Source organism: Copadichromis virginalis, linkage group LG17 (assembly GCF_057382275.1).
Source record: "Copadichromis virginalis isolate Kocher_CV1m ecotype Utaka linkage group LG17, C_Virginalis_male_GT1.1, whole genome shotgun sequence".
Taxonomy (NCBI): Eukaryota; Metazoa; Chordata; class Actinopteri; order Cichliformes; family Cichlidae; genus Copadichromis; species Copadichromis virginalis.
The window spans coordinates 20,336,145-20,350,723 of NC_140634.1; the positions used below are offsets into that span (position 1 = coordinate 20,336,145).

Below are 14,579 nucleotides of genomic sequence, written 5' to 3' on the forward strand. Positions count from 1 at the left end.
ACATAATTTAGAAACTGGACTTCATGTTGTGTTAAATATGACCTGAAATTACTGAATGAAACCATAAACTGATCAAAAAAGCATTTACTGAGGTTGTAAATGAAGCCAGGAAAAGGTTGATTTTCTCATAGACGTCAATACGATCAGACTTCATATCAGAACCAAAGCATTCACCACTGGTGGCAATTAGAAAGAATGCAGATTTGCTTTACTACCTCATCACTACACCATTTTTATATATACAGCCCAGAATCTCAGTACTGATACTGTTGTTATGCTGGGTATAATAGTATCACTAAGTATCCAGCCCACCTAAAGATGGAATCAGAGTGTGAGGAGTTCTGTCAGATAACAGACTAGCGTGGATCCAACAACAGGTTTGGTGAGTGTATCATCAAATAATTTAGAGGTTTTAAGGAAAACAGAGCTGCTGCAGAAATAAACCACACTTTCATCTGGTATTCTCACCTTCATCCACATGATATCCAGCATTTCCTACAGATTTACAATGAATTTGTGTTTGTGCCCAGCAGCACATGAACCTCCTGCAGGTTTTGCTTAGACCAACTTTTGAAAGTGGAACAAGCTACTGTCACCAGGTGCACGTGGAGACAGAGCAGATACAGCTTGTTTAATCATGAGATAGAGACCCTCTGGAGAGGAAGTTGAAGAAATCGAGGCCCTGTACAGCCTGTTGGTGGGCAACACTAGTGCGTTTTCAACACTAGGGCCAGCAGAAAATAAACTAAAAATAAAAGTGAAAGATGGTCCAAGGATGACAAATGGAGCAGTAATCAGAGGCGTCTACAGTCAGTCTCTCGTCCCATGGACGGACTTAACCTCTATTGTCTAGAACCACAGATGGAGATGGTAACCAGTTTTCCACCTGCTGCATTTTCTACTTTGAATCTAATTTAGCCTGGACCAGATCACCAGAGTAGAAACAGCAAATACTGCTTATAGCTGCATTTGGAGTTGGAGTGTACTGGAATGCAGGATGAGAGACTGAGTTTACTGTAGCAGCACAAATCCAACTTGTCTGACTGGAGCATCCACCTACCTCACAGTCCAAGATGCTGGAGTTGGAGTCTATTCAACAAGGGGACAAGAAACCTCCTCTCATGAACAAACTCAAGGTTAAATGTTCACAAGCCCGCTCAGGTCTGAGTACGTAAATTTGATTATTAGACGGTGACCACAAGGGTCCATGTGACTGTACACATGTTAGCCTCTTTTTTGAGCTCTAAAAATGTTAACTATAATGCACTACAGGCAATGGACTTAAAATAAACTTGAAAGAAGTGTAACAGGAATGACTGCTCAGCTGTCAGGTCCACTAAGAAATATAAACAAGGCTTCCACCATCTTGGACTGCAGCTGGTTAAACAGTTAGTAGTTCAAGAAAGGAGACAGAGTTTGACTGAAGTTTCTGAACATTGAAGACCGCCACAACAGCAACGTACAGCTAGTCAACAGCAAACCACAAGACGGAAAGGGCAGCAACTTTTTCTTCCAACGAGGGAAAATAAAAATAGCAGAGCAACATTCTCCTAATGCCATTCTGTAGATGAGTTACAGGTCAACTGTCTCAGACTGAGACCGCCACAACAGCAATGTACAGCCAGCTAGAAGGGAAACATGACAGGACAACAACTGAGCTTAACTTAATAAGGAAAACTAGATGGTTCAGGGATGAGAAATTAAAAACAGCTGTTTCTATATTCAGTAATCCAGAGAACAAACTCCAGATCAGCTGTCTTAGACTGCAGCTGGTGACGCAGTCCTTGTTCAGCTGAGTAACATGTTAACCAGCTCTCCACCTGCTGCAGTTTCTGGTTAGAGTGGCCATGTAGAACCACCATCACCAGCTGTGGTCTACAGCGGCAGACACCGAATTCATCTCACCAAGGGAGGACAGGCTTTCAGGACATCGAGGACCGCCACAGCGGCGACTTGTGCCGCCTGCTGGTAGGTAACACAAGACAGAAAAGGCAAAAGCTTAACTTTTCAAATACGATTGAGGGACTGTGCATGGAGGAAAGATAGATATAATTTTTTTTTTTAAATGCTCAAATGAGTCATGAAATTTAATTGATCAGCCTAAATTGATGAATAAAGTTAGACGCTGGACACCTGAAGCTTCAAACTGAAGGAATTTCATAATCCTGATCGCTCTCTCAGGCTCTGCCTGCCCTGCTTTCTCTTCCCTGTTAATACAAACCATGAATATTACATTCATGAAAACAGGACCCCATGCTCGCGCGCTCGCTCACTCACTCTCTCTAGGGGTCTCTCGCCCCACAGCAACCTGCAGCCATCGACTGAATGAATCCATCAGGAGATCATTTACATCACCACACACACACACACAGACACACACACACACACACTTACAGCCGGCGTTGGTCATATACAAGCCACTCTCTCTCTTTTCAATGTCAGCAGTTTACAGCAAATGTCTCTCGACCACTCCTGCATGTATGTTGCACATGAAATTCTCCTCCATCACACACACATCCTCTCTCTCTCTCTCTCTCTCTCTCTCTTCCTCCCAGTGTTCCTCTGTGTCTCTCTACCTTTGTTCACCCTGCGCAGGATCTGGCAGCGACATTTAAACGACACGGCGATCATGGTGAAGCCGAGCCGAGCGCCACCTCCCCCCCAGCGCCATGCAGAAGACGTGCAGCCACCAAAAAAAACCCTACACCTCCCAATCCTCTTGCTCGCTCTCTCGTCTGCAAACGACCGAATGACCGACGACCTCCTCCTCAAACAGAAACCATCATCGAGGCGCTTCCTGAGGCTCGAGAGAGAGGGTGGGAGGGAGGGAGAGAGAGAGAGAGTGTGCTGCAGATGTGAAGCGCCTCCATAAAATCAGGGAGGGGGAGGGTGGAGGAAGAGTCTGCGCAGATGGGAGGATGAAGAGGAGCGGGAGGAGGAGGGGAGGAAAGAGGCTGCCATATCTCTGTGCTGGTTTGTAATGTGTGTTTGTGCAGCTGGAGGGAAGGAAGGATAGATAAAAAGGATTCTGATGTGCGACTGTGATAAGGAGACAAATGGAAGATGGAAAAAGGGACCTGAAGAAAATTATTAAAATTAAAAATGGAGGAACAAACATAAAAGAACAGAAGGAAAAAAGCAAAGAAATAAGAAAAAGGTTAATTGGATAATCCAAATTGCCACTAGGTGTGCATGTGAGTGTGAATGGTTGTCTGTCCCTGTGTGTTGGCCCTGCGACAGACTGGCGACCTGTCCAGGGTGTACCCCGCCTCTCGCCCTATGACAGCTGGGATAGGCTCCAGCGCCCCCCGCGACCCTGAAAAGGAGAAGCGGATGGATGGATGGAGATGAAAAAGGATTACAGAGAGAGAGAGAAAATGAGAGAAGAAAGGGAGGACATATTGAAGGAGAAAAGTGGAAGGATGGAGGAAAGGACTGAAAAATAAGGGAAGAAAGGTAGGAAGAAGAAAAGGGAAGAATTGAAGGAGACAAGGAATAATGGAAGGGATGTGATGAAAGGAAAGCAAGAACATTAAAGAAAGAAGGGAAAAAGAAACAAGGAAGGAAAGAAACAATAAAGGAGATGGAAATAAATGAAAAGAAGATAAAATGAAATAAGGAAGGATGCAATAAAGGATAGAAGGAGACAGAATAAGGAAACAAAAAGCAAAGGGAACGAAATTAAAGTAAGAAAAGGAAAGAGGGACTGAAATTGATAAAGAACAGCAAGGTTGGAGGTCAGCAAAACAGGAGGGAAGGAAATGAGAAAGTGGAGAAGGAAAAAAGAAAAGCAAGGAACTGAAACATAACAGAAGGAAGCAAACGAAAGGAAGTGTGAAAGGAAACAAATAATGAAGAACTAAGAAGGAACGGAATGAAGAAGGAAATGGGAAAGTGAAGATATAAATAAAAAGGCAGGAAATAAGGAAAGCAAAATGGTGAGTGAAAGAAGGAAGCATGAAGTGCAAGGCAAAGGAAAAACACTGGGCCTTAAAGTGTTTCTGTGGACATCAGCTTGTGATGTGTAAACCGGAGTTTAAACCCTTAAAACTGAAAATTTAATCAGAGGAATCTGAGTCTGCAGCCCTCCGGCCACCGCCGCAGTTTTCAGGAGTCAAACAGCAACAGATTTGTCTGCAGGAGGAGCGAGGTGACGAAGATAAACCTTTTAAAATCGCTCAACGGGGAGCTGTAAAGGTACTTCAGAGCCTTCCCTTACCACTCAGCATACGCAGCTGGTCTGATTTACATGATATGATTGGTCAGCTCCTGGGGGGCGTGTCCAGTAGCAGGTAGTGAAGTGGTCAGACATGTAGGTCAGTGTTTCAGATGCAGATTATTCTGGATTAGTGTCAGTGTGCGAGTATTAAAGGTATTAACAGTGATGTTACCATAACTGCAGTGAAGGCGGGTCAGTGTGTGTGTGTGTGTGTGTGTGTGTGTGTGTGTGTGTGTGTGTGTGTGAGTGTGAGTGTGAGTGAGAGAGAGAGAGAGAGTGAGAAAGAGACACGCACAGTTATTATATCAGGACATTTTTGTTCATGTTATTTACAATGAGGCATGCTGCTGCTGATCTCTGCCGCCTCCTGCTGGAGACACTGCAGCAGCACAACAGCAAGAACTGCAACATGAATTTATTTAGCTTTTTATAACAGACAAACTCCTGAAACACAGAAAAAAAAAGAAAAAAAGAAGAATCACAACAGCCACAGGACGAGTGGAGACCCTCTGTGATGTGTTTTAGTACTGAGGAAAAAAACAGAAAGGACGTGAGTGAAAAGAAAAAGGGACAGAACACTAATAAGGGGGGGGGGGGGAGGAAGGGAGAAAAAGCAAGGATGAAAGGTGAGAAAAAAGGAAGGAAGCATAAGAGTGAGAAAGAAGAAAGAAAATAGACAGGAAATGGGAGAACACTAGGGATGAAATAAATCCAAAAAACAGAGAAGGAAAAAAAACAAAATGGGAAAAAGGGAATCGGGGAGGGAAATAATACAGTGAAAAAAGGAACAAAATAAGGGCATAAACGGGCATAAATGAGGATGAAGAAGAAGGAAGGTGAAATGGTCCTTAGTTTGGAGGGTTTTTTACGCCATCGTCTTTCCTCTGTAGAAGTTTTTAACTTGTCAGGAAACTGAGATCAACAAGAAACGCCGGTTCTCCTGTCAGCATCACCCTCGTTATGTTGGCTGTAGCACATGTTTTGAAGCTTTACATTAGTCATTATGGTAACAAAACATGATCTAAAAGTCTTATCGACCCACAGTGAGATCATAAGCTCAAGTTCTGGTTTTATGTGGTCTTGTTTCTGTTGTTTTCTGTGTCAGAATCACACTGAATGAATGCCACACACACACACACACACACACACACACACACACACACACACACACACACACACACACACACGTTCTTTGATTTAAAACACAAAAACATTCAATATAAACTTTACAAGCAGAACGTCCTGTTTACAGCCCCACATCACTGATAAAACACAGAATAATGAAGTGTTGAAGCCCGTCCTGCTCATGTCAACACACACACACACACACACACACACACACACACACACACACACACAAGAATGGCTGCAGCTGTTACCATGGAAACAAGCTGATGAATAATTGAGGGGAGAGAGCGAGCGACCCGAGCTGCACAAAGACTGATTTTTGAGAGATGAAAGAAGTGTTCACACCGGCTCACACGCACAAACAGACACACACACACACACACACACAACTACAGGTTATCATCACAGCCGGCAGCATTTCAAAACAACCAAATCAGAGAATAAACCCTGACATGTAGTGTGTGTGTGTCTGTGTGTGTGTGTGTGTGTCTGTGTCTGTGTGTGTTAAACATGAGTTTGAGTCACTGTGCCATCGTCACATGCCCCCACACACTCACAAAAACACTCAGAGTGCTAATGATGCCGTTACAGAGGTGGGTGGGGGAGGGGGGAGGAGAGGAGAGGACGGATGTGCAAACCTTTAATTAGCGCTAACGGTCGCAGTCAGACTGACGGGTTCACGTGTGTGTGAAGAACAGATGGGATGAACTGTCACTGCCGCCGCCACACTTGCTGTCAGACCCTTCAAGCAGATATCAATGCTGAATTTCCACTTATTGAAGGTTATTCAAAGTAGTCAGGACAAAATTGAAACACGCCTTGTTCCCACTTACTGCTCCTTACTTACTATCATTTGAAATTAATCTTTTTCATCTCAGTAGAGAAGATGCATTGTAACAGCTGGAAAGCAGCTCTACTGACTTGACTTGACAACTGAAGGTAGGTTTGGAGAAGAAATGGTTAACTACGTCAAGCAGAACAAGAGGATGTGCATACTAGCAGATAGCAAAGAATTAAATGTTTCTACAATGAAGTCAGCTTTTATTTTTCTTCTACAGCAAAGCACTCAAGCGTTAGTCTCAAAAACACCAATCTGTGAAGGGACGTTTAAATGAAAGTCGCTCTACACACACAAAAATGTATACTCCATTACTAAATGATACTAAAACCTTCTGGCAGTATCCATCAGATAAGACACTTATTCATAACCGTATCGATATCAACCAAGAACTGCTGCAAACACACAGGTACACAGCCCTTCCCTTCACTAGCAACTGCACAGACAAGCTCCCCTCTTCCCTAGCAGCTGAACACACAGTCCCTCCCTTCACTAGTAGCTGAGCACACATATACGCCTCCTCTCAATAACAGTGAGGAGGAGCTAAGTATGTCTGTGCTCAGCTCACTAGCAGCTGAACACATACAAAGCTCCTCCCCTCACCAGCAGCTAAACACACACAGAGCTCCTCCCCTCACCAGCAGCTAAACACACAGAGCTCCTCCCCTCACTAGCAGGTGATTATGTGAACAGGAGTTTAAAAAACTGATCAACACTTTAGAAAGAGTTTCAGGAGGTCATTAAAGATCCTGTTTGAACAACATAAAATATTGAACACTTATAAATGTTAGCTTTGATTAAGCTCATGTTACTGTTAGCTGTTTAACTATTAACAGTTACCCAGTAACCACATTAACCATTGGTTAAGTAATCATATGCAGTCAGTTCTGCCCATCTGTGACACTGTAACAGAAATGTGCTAACAAAGTAAAATTCAAATTATTAGAAAGCTAGGAAGTACAATATTAGAAAGACAAAAGTCAGCAGCAGCTCCAACAAAAGCTGAGAATTGAAGTTTAAGGAAAGCAGGATTTATCGCATTAGTTTGAGATACGTGTACCTAATAAACTGGAAACACTCTGAGGACTCTGAAGAGTAAAGAAAAGGAGGAAGTCGTTGTTCTTTAATTTAAAAGAACTAATTAAACATCAAATCCAAATAATGTGGAGAAAGTGCTGTGAGTCCCGAGAGGCCTGCAGATTAATTAAGGTGGATTTCTGCTCTACTTTCCGCCTCTCTGGTCAAGCGTGTTCATTGGCTGCAAAGATAATCCAGCGGCGAAAAGCACGCCGCCTCCGAACCACCACGGATTCAATCTGAGCAAATGGAAAAAAGAAGGAAACGTGGGCCGGCAGAGTCGAGAGGATCTAACGCAGTCACACATGAGAGCATGTGGGCGTGATGGCAGAGCTAACGGCAGCCGGGAACACAGGAGGACGGTTTCACCACTTCATCAGAAAAATCCGAAGCAAGAGTCGATGAAAAAAGAGAAACAAAATTACTATTCGAGGGCCAGCCTTCCCTCCTGCAGCCCGTTTTCCTCTTTAATCTCCATCATGTTGAACACAGGACCAGTTATGCTAATGAGGGCCTTATTTAAAGCTTTAATTAGCAAATATTTCTGTGTCAACAAGCCTCACACAGCACAGAACTGCTGTGAACTCTTCGCCGTGTTACAGTCACTTCATTAAGGTGCAAATTTATGCATCGTAATGTTTCAGCATGTAATGAGATCAACGAGCACACGGAGAGGAGATGGCGGCCGGGCGGCGGGCAAGCCCAAGAGGGACAGGTGAGTTAGAGGTGTGGCCTGAGGCTGCAGACCAACACTTTTAACCTGTGCCCCTCAAAACTGGCAATACAAGGCTAAAAATACTCAATATTCTCGTATTTATTTATTAATATAAGTGATTAAGTGAAGTGATGAAACAAACAGTGGAGAGATATAACCACACATTGAGGTTAAAGGACAGCTTCAGGTCATTCCTCCCACCTGAACCATTCCAGAATCAGCTCATTGTTTCTGCTTATGTTTTTACAAAATGATTATATGAGATTGTTTTTATGACTCAACAGGAATCAAAGCTAAAAGATGAGCCTGGTATCGAATATAGGCAAAAAGAAGACCTTTCATATGCAATAATTAGTTTTGACTGGTCACCTATTCCACATGAGTTTGGTTGATGTTAGGTTTAATGATCCCCCAGTTCATTTCCCATGTTTTGAGTGGTGCAGGATAATGATTTTAGGTTTTTGCACATCCCGTTCTCTCATGTCAAAATAAGGATTTTTTTGTTCAGGTCCATTTTGTTCTGCAACAAAAAATGATTTTATTATATGCTATGTGATGGTTTATCCTTTAGGGTGTCTTAATCTTTTCCTTTTTCAAAGAACACCAGAAGACAAACACCAAAGAACTACATCCATCCTACACACGCTTCGGGAAAATCATGGAAATACATTTTAACCAGTCACCAAAGTTCAACACAAAACAATCCTCCAACTCTGTAATGGCAGTAACGGTAAATCAGTGAGTTAAAATACTTAAAAACTTCTTCAATTAATGATCAACGGTGTGCTGAAACAACTTCTATGACTCTATAGGGGCGATCGTGGCTCAAGAGTTGGGAGTTCGCCTTGTAATCGGAAGGTTGCCGGTTCGAGCCCCGGCTTGGACAGTCTCGGTCGTTGTGTCCTTGGGCAAGACACTTCACCCGTTGCCTACTGGTAGTGGTCAGAGGGCCCGGTGGCGCCAGTGTCCGGCAGCCTCGCCTCTGTCAGTGCGCCCCAGGGTGGCTGTGGCTACAATGTAGCTTGCCATCACCAGTGTGTGAATGTGTGTGTGAATGGGTGGATGACTGGATATGTAAAGCGCCTTGGGGTCCTAAGGGACTAGTAAAGCGCTATATAAATACAGGCCATTTATATCCAAAACATCTGTGTCTTGTGTCGAAAGGATATCTGCAGCATTTGAACTCAATCTGGGGCACCCTTTCCCGTAATACCGACTCGCACCATAGGATGGTGCCATGAGCCAAACAGGCATTGAGAGTATAGTCTTATTTACAATAGAATCCACCTGAGGAAATAGTGATGTGGCAAAAGAAAAAAAAATGGCAAAATGCTGCCCCTGGGGGTGAAAGTTTTAGTTTAGCTTTGTAGAGCATAATTACAAAAAGTCTTTCCTCCACAGCTCGGTTCAGGTATTTGATTTCTTACTTACAAAAATCATGAAACGGGAAATAAAAGTTTGTATTTCTTCATTTTCACGAGGATAGAACTGTTACATTTTTTAGCACAGTCACAGTCAGCACAGTGATTGTTTTTCACAGCATGTATGCAACAAACATTCAAGACTCATCAAAGGACCCATCACACTGTTAACCAAGAAAATAAGTTATCTTTTAACTCAAACCATCATATTTTTCAGGACTTAACTGTGTAGTTTTTAATACATACATCCAAACTAGTAGTTTCATATTAATATTATATATATATTAACAATCTAACGATCCAGTTTGTGGCCTCTAACCTCCAACTTCTAAACTCAGGCACACAGTTTCCAGCTTCCAGCTTATAGCATCCAGGTAGCATCTAGCCTCTAGCTTTTAGCATCTAGTCTGCAAAAGTTCCAACCTTGAGCTTCTAATTTCTATCTTCTAGTTTTCAGTTTCCAGCCTCCAATTTTGCCATTTTACAAGTAGAAAATAGTTATTTTCTGCTCTTGGATGAATCAATAGATATGAGACTATGAGACTGGTGTGTGAAACATTTGAGTTCAAATAAATTAGATCTGTGTCCAGAAACACAAATCAATACATCGTAAAATACTCAAATCAGCAGAAACTGACATGAGACTGTATAATATTTACAAATGATAAAGAAAATAAAAACAAACATCCCTCACAACAACTTAAAAAAAAATAAAGTGCAGCCGTTTATCTCAAAGGTTTATAATTTTGGTAACAAAGAGACAAACCAATCCGGTCACAGCGCTCCCTTGGTGCAGGTAACAATGTTTTCTCCCTCTTTGCTGATTTTCTGTCGTGCTTTAAGGTGAATTCTAGGAGGGAGCGTTTCAGACACGGTTAAATGGACTCGACTTTAAAGGACTGCATGGAGGCTTCACCGGACAACCTGCTCTACCTCCTGAGGCTAAACGCAGACGCCGAAGTGAGCATTACAGACCAGGACCAGAAACAACTGATGTCATCTTTGTGTGAATGTTTTATTCATGAACTCTTTAAGATGCTCGGTCCAATAAACCAGGTTAACAAGGTCAAACCAGATTGAATCAAAGAGGAAATACGGGACGAAAATCACCCTAAACAAGGAGTGAGGAGAGGAGGAGAAAGAGTGTGTGTGTGTGTGTGTGTGTGTGTGTGTGTGTGTGAGCCAGTCAACCAACCTTAAAGTGCTTTCATATACAATCACACACACACACACACACACACACACAACCCCGTTCAGCTATCTTAGTGAGGACCTTCATTGATATAATGCTTTCCATAGCCCCTTACCCTAACCATTAAAAATGAATGCCGAACCTTAACCCTTACCCTAAATCTAACCATAACCCTGACACAAAAACCACATTTTGAGCCTCAAAAACACCTTTAAATGCCTTCAAATTTGTGAGGACCGGGTTGTGTGTCCTCAATAGTGACTGTTGGTTCTCACAAGTATAGTAGAATGCAGATTTCGGTCCTCACAAAGATAGCTAGACAGGATCACACACACACACACACACACACACACACACACACACACACACTGCTAGCTGGTAGCTTTGAGAAATGCCTCCTGGCAGTTCTGCACTACACACACAAATGGTTTATTTTCACACAGGAATAATAAGTTCAGTGTCAGCTATTAGCATCCAAACACTCAAATATGTTGCTCTTAATTATTAAATAATTAAATTTACACCCATAAGATTCCACAAAGGCTCCAGAAGGTGTGTGGATTTATTTTTGTTTAATCTGTGCAGAGAATCGGTCCAAATGTGTTCCTCGAGTTCATTCAGAAACTTCTGAGACACCAAAGTGCCGCTCGCGTCATCTGCTCGCCGCCCGCAAACACTTCTTAATAGGTGTAAATGGTTTAGTAGATGGCAAGTTCAAGTCCTGCTTGAGTTTTCTCTGCAGGGAGACAGATGGAGATGGGTGAGGCGTGAACCAGAGTTCAACTAAAAACATAGGCAGTTTTTTTCATTTTAGCTCAGCTGACAGTTTTCTGAGAGGAACGTGTCAGAAACACACTTTCCTAGAAGCATGTGGACACAAAGAAGTTTCTAAGGGTGGATTTCACTTGAAAGCATTTCAGAAAACATTATCTTGATTTTGAAAAAAAAAAAAAAAAGCCATCAGGAGGACTGTGAAGGTGAAAAAATAAACTAGAGCACAGTAAGCTTCAATTTATCACTACCTGACTGGTTCCTTTGTTAACTCCTAGCTCAGCTCCCATCGTCTCATCAGAGTTAAAAATAAAGAAGAAAAACTTCAGAATGTGCTTTAAAAACACATCAAAGGGCATCAGAACAAACAGAATCACAATCAGAGACCAGAATAGAGTCAAGACGAGACCAAAATAAACTGAAATTCACAGCAGATCATTACCCGACAAGGGTCTGACCACACTCCTCCTGCCCTAAAGCTTAAACTCCTCCTGCTTTATCACCTGCTCTTTCTGTAACGTGAAACTAAATTTGCAACATGAACATCATCACCTTAAAATAGCGGCTGAGAACATAAAACGATCAGGAAGGTGTTTGCAGACAAATTTAGGAAGCGGGTTATTTTCTCGAAGACATGTTTTTAAACCAGAGGAGGCGCCCCCTGCTGGATATCAGAAAGAACATCATTTAAGACACCTCAGTATTGGCTTCAATCTTCACTCCTGGAAGCTACGTCCATCTGTTGCATATATCAGAGTTATATTGATGGATAACCTCGAGCACCGATGATGATCAGCCTGATCAGTGATAATTTACTGATATAGGTGGTTGTTAGCTTATTTTTGCATTAATGCAGGGGGCCAAGTGGGTGAGAAAATTGCAGTAAAGTTTTTTTTAAAAACCAAAAGAGAAGAACAGATTCACTGCTTATTACAGAATGCTGGCCAGACCCACTTTAGATCAAATTGGGCTCTTTGTAGCCCATGAACTAAAATAAGTTTGACACGCCTTCGCTGGCGTGTCAAAGTTACATCATCATCATTAAGAGATTCGTATTGAAGTGAATCAGCCTCGCTAAGTGACCAACACTTCCATCGAGTTCAGCTGTCTTATTTCTGTCTGCAGGTGACGTGAACGCTGCTCGTGTGCAGCGACGCTCGTTAAACTTCATTTGCCGGTGAAAGACTCGGCTGTTTGTGTGGAGAGCTCGATGATGAGTGGAGGAGAGACTGGTGACACGTTTTACACAATTACAAAGCGGACTGGACGAGTTAGTGGAGCTATGAAGAAGACAAAAGGCAGGCAGATGTTATGACTTAATAACACTTTATCTGCTCAACTGATGTCCATCCACTTCAGCTCACTAATTACTACTGACTGAATCATTAATCGATAGGCGAACGAGGCTCTTCAGCTGGGACAGCTTACATTACTTTCTCTTCTTGCTTTACTTTCTCGGTGTGCATCAGGGAGGGAGGATAGCGTGATCCCACGATAACACTATGGAGATCACTCAAGCCTAAGACAAAGTTCACAGAAGAACAAAGAAGGAGAAGAAACCATTTCATATGATCCAGGTCCACACCTGTGGGGCTAAAAACAAACCTGCATCTCCACCACCAGACTGTAAACACACCAAACTTACAGTTTAACAAATCAAAAATCAAACTGTCTGTCACAATATGTATTCATTCAGTCATAAACAGCATGAAATGGAGGAGATGGGTTGCAAAGCAACTTGCAGATGCACAACAGCTGTAGGAAGGCTAAAGCAGCTTATATGGCTGCTAATAAGACGTCTAGAAGAACACCAGCAACGTCAGAAACAGGCTTCATTTATCCCCAAACACAGAGGAAGAGTCTGGAGTGTGCTTAACTAGTCGATCTCAGTAGATCCACCAGCATTAGCTTTGTTGTTGTTGCTGATGCTCTATAAAAGTGGCCGAGCGTAAAATAAGTGTAAAAGGAACCCCCAGATATGGGTCACAAGAAGACAAATTATATCTAAATGTAATTAAAGATCAGATAATTAAAGTGGAAGTGTGAGCGCCTAGAGCTAAACACATTATTCACGACTTAGTGTATCACGATCTGCTCCTGATGGGGGAGGAAATCCCAACTGGTCATATTTGGAGCAAAAGTTTCGTAGGTTCAGTCAAGAACATGGAACAAAAAAGGAGTAGAAACTACCGCAGGGCCCCAAAGAAGGACTGAAGCGTGCAGACTAGAACAACACAAGACGTCAAACCTGGAATTAGTGTGCGCTTTCCCACATTGTTCACATTCCTTCCTGCAGTAAACATCCTGCCCTGTTATTACCCACAAACCACCTGGTTCATGTCATCTGAATACCTGAGTGAGCGTGTGTGTACTGTAACTGAGCAGCTTCACTAACGACCTTCATCTATAATACAAGACCTTAAACAGACACACACACACACACACACACACACACACACAGTGAGAAGAGCAGTATTTCCATCCCTTCACAGGACTAACCTCAAAGTCTTCACCCTGAACTTTACTCCATCACCTTTAAGAGGACTCAAACTTCTACACTGAACCAAGGTGAGTCTTCACAGTAAAAAAAAAGCAAAAACATACACACACACACACACACGCACACACACACACACACACACACACACACACACACACACACACACACTGCTAACCCTGAAATTTGTTCCTTCATCTTACAGGGACTCGAGCTTTGTCTCCATGAGGACATCGAGTTTAATTCAAACTTCAAAGTCTTCATCTCCTCTTGGGAACTAATTTTAGTTCCCTCAAATTGGACTAGCTCCAAGTTCCTCTGGTCAGAGGGCCTGGTGGTGCCAGTGTCCGGCAGCCTCGCCTCTGTCAGTGCGCCCCAGGGCAGCTGTGGCTACAATGTAGCTTGCCATTGCCAGTGTGTGAATGTGTGTGTGAATGGGTGAATGACTGAATGTAGTGTAAAGCGCTTTGGGGTCCTATGGACTAGAAAAGCGCTATACAAATGCAGGCCATTTACCATTTACCATTCCAAGCCTTCAACCTGAAATTTTCTCGATTACGGTGGTTTTCCCTTCATAGGGCTCACTCTTTATTTAGACTCATTTTTTGTTCCCATAAGGAAGTCAAGTCCCTACAGTGTAAGAAGAGCAAACACAAATACGTCAAACCAATTACAATAAGACACACCTACAGCCTCCCCCCCCCCCCATTATATCATTACT

The 14,579-nt window shown here is 42.7% G+C and overlaps 1 protein-coding gene across 3 annotated transcripts in view; it reads right to left on the minus strand.

Annotated features, from left to right (window-relative positions):
* Window positions 1-14,579, minus strand: part of grip1 (glutamate receptor interacting protein 1) — a 46,573-nt gene that overhangs the window by 30,829 nt on the left and 1,165 nt on the right. The gene's annotated exons all lie outside the window — the stretch shown is intronic.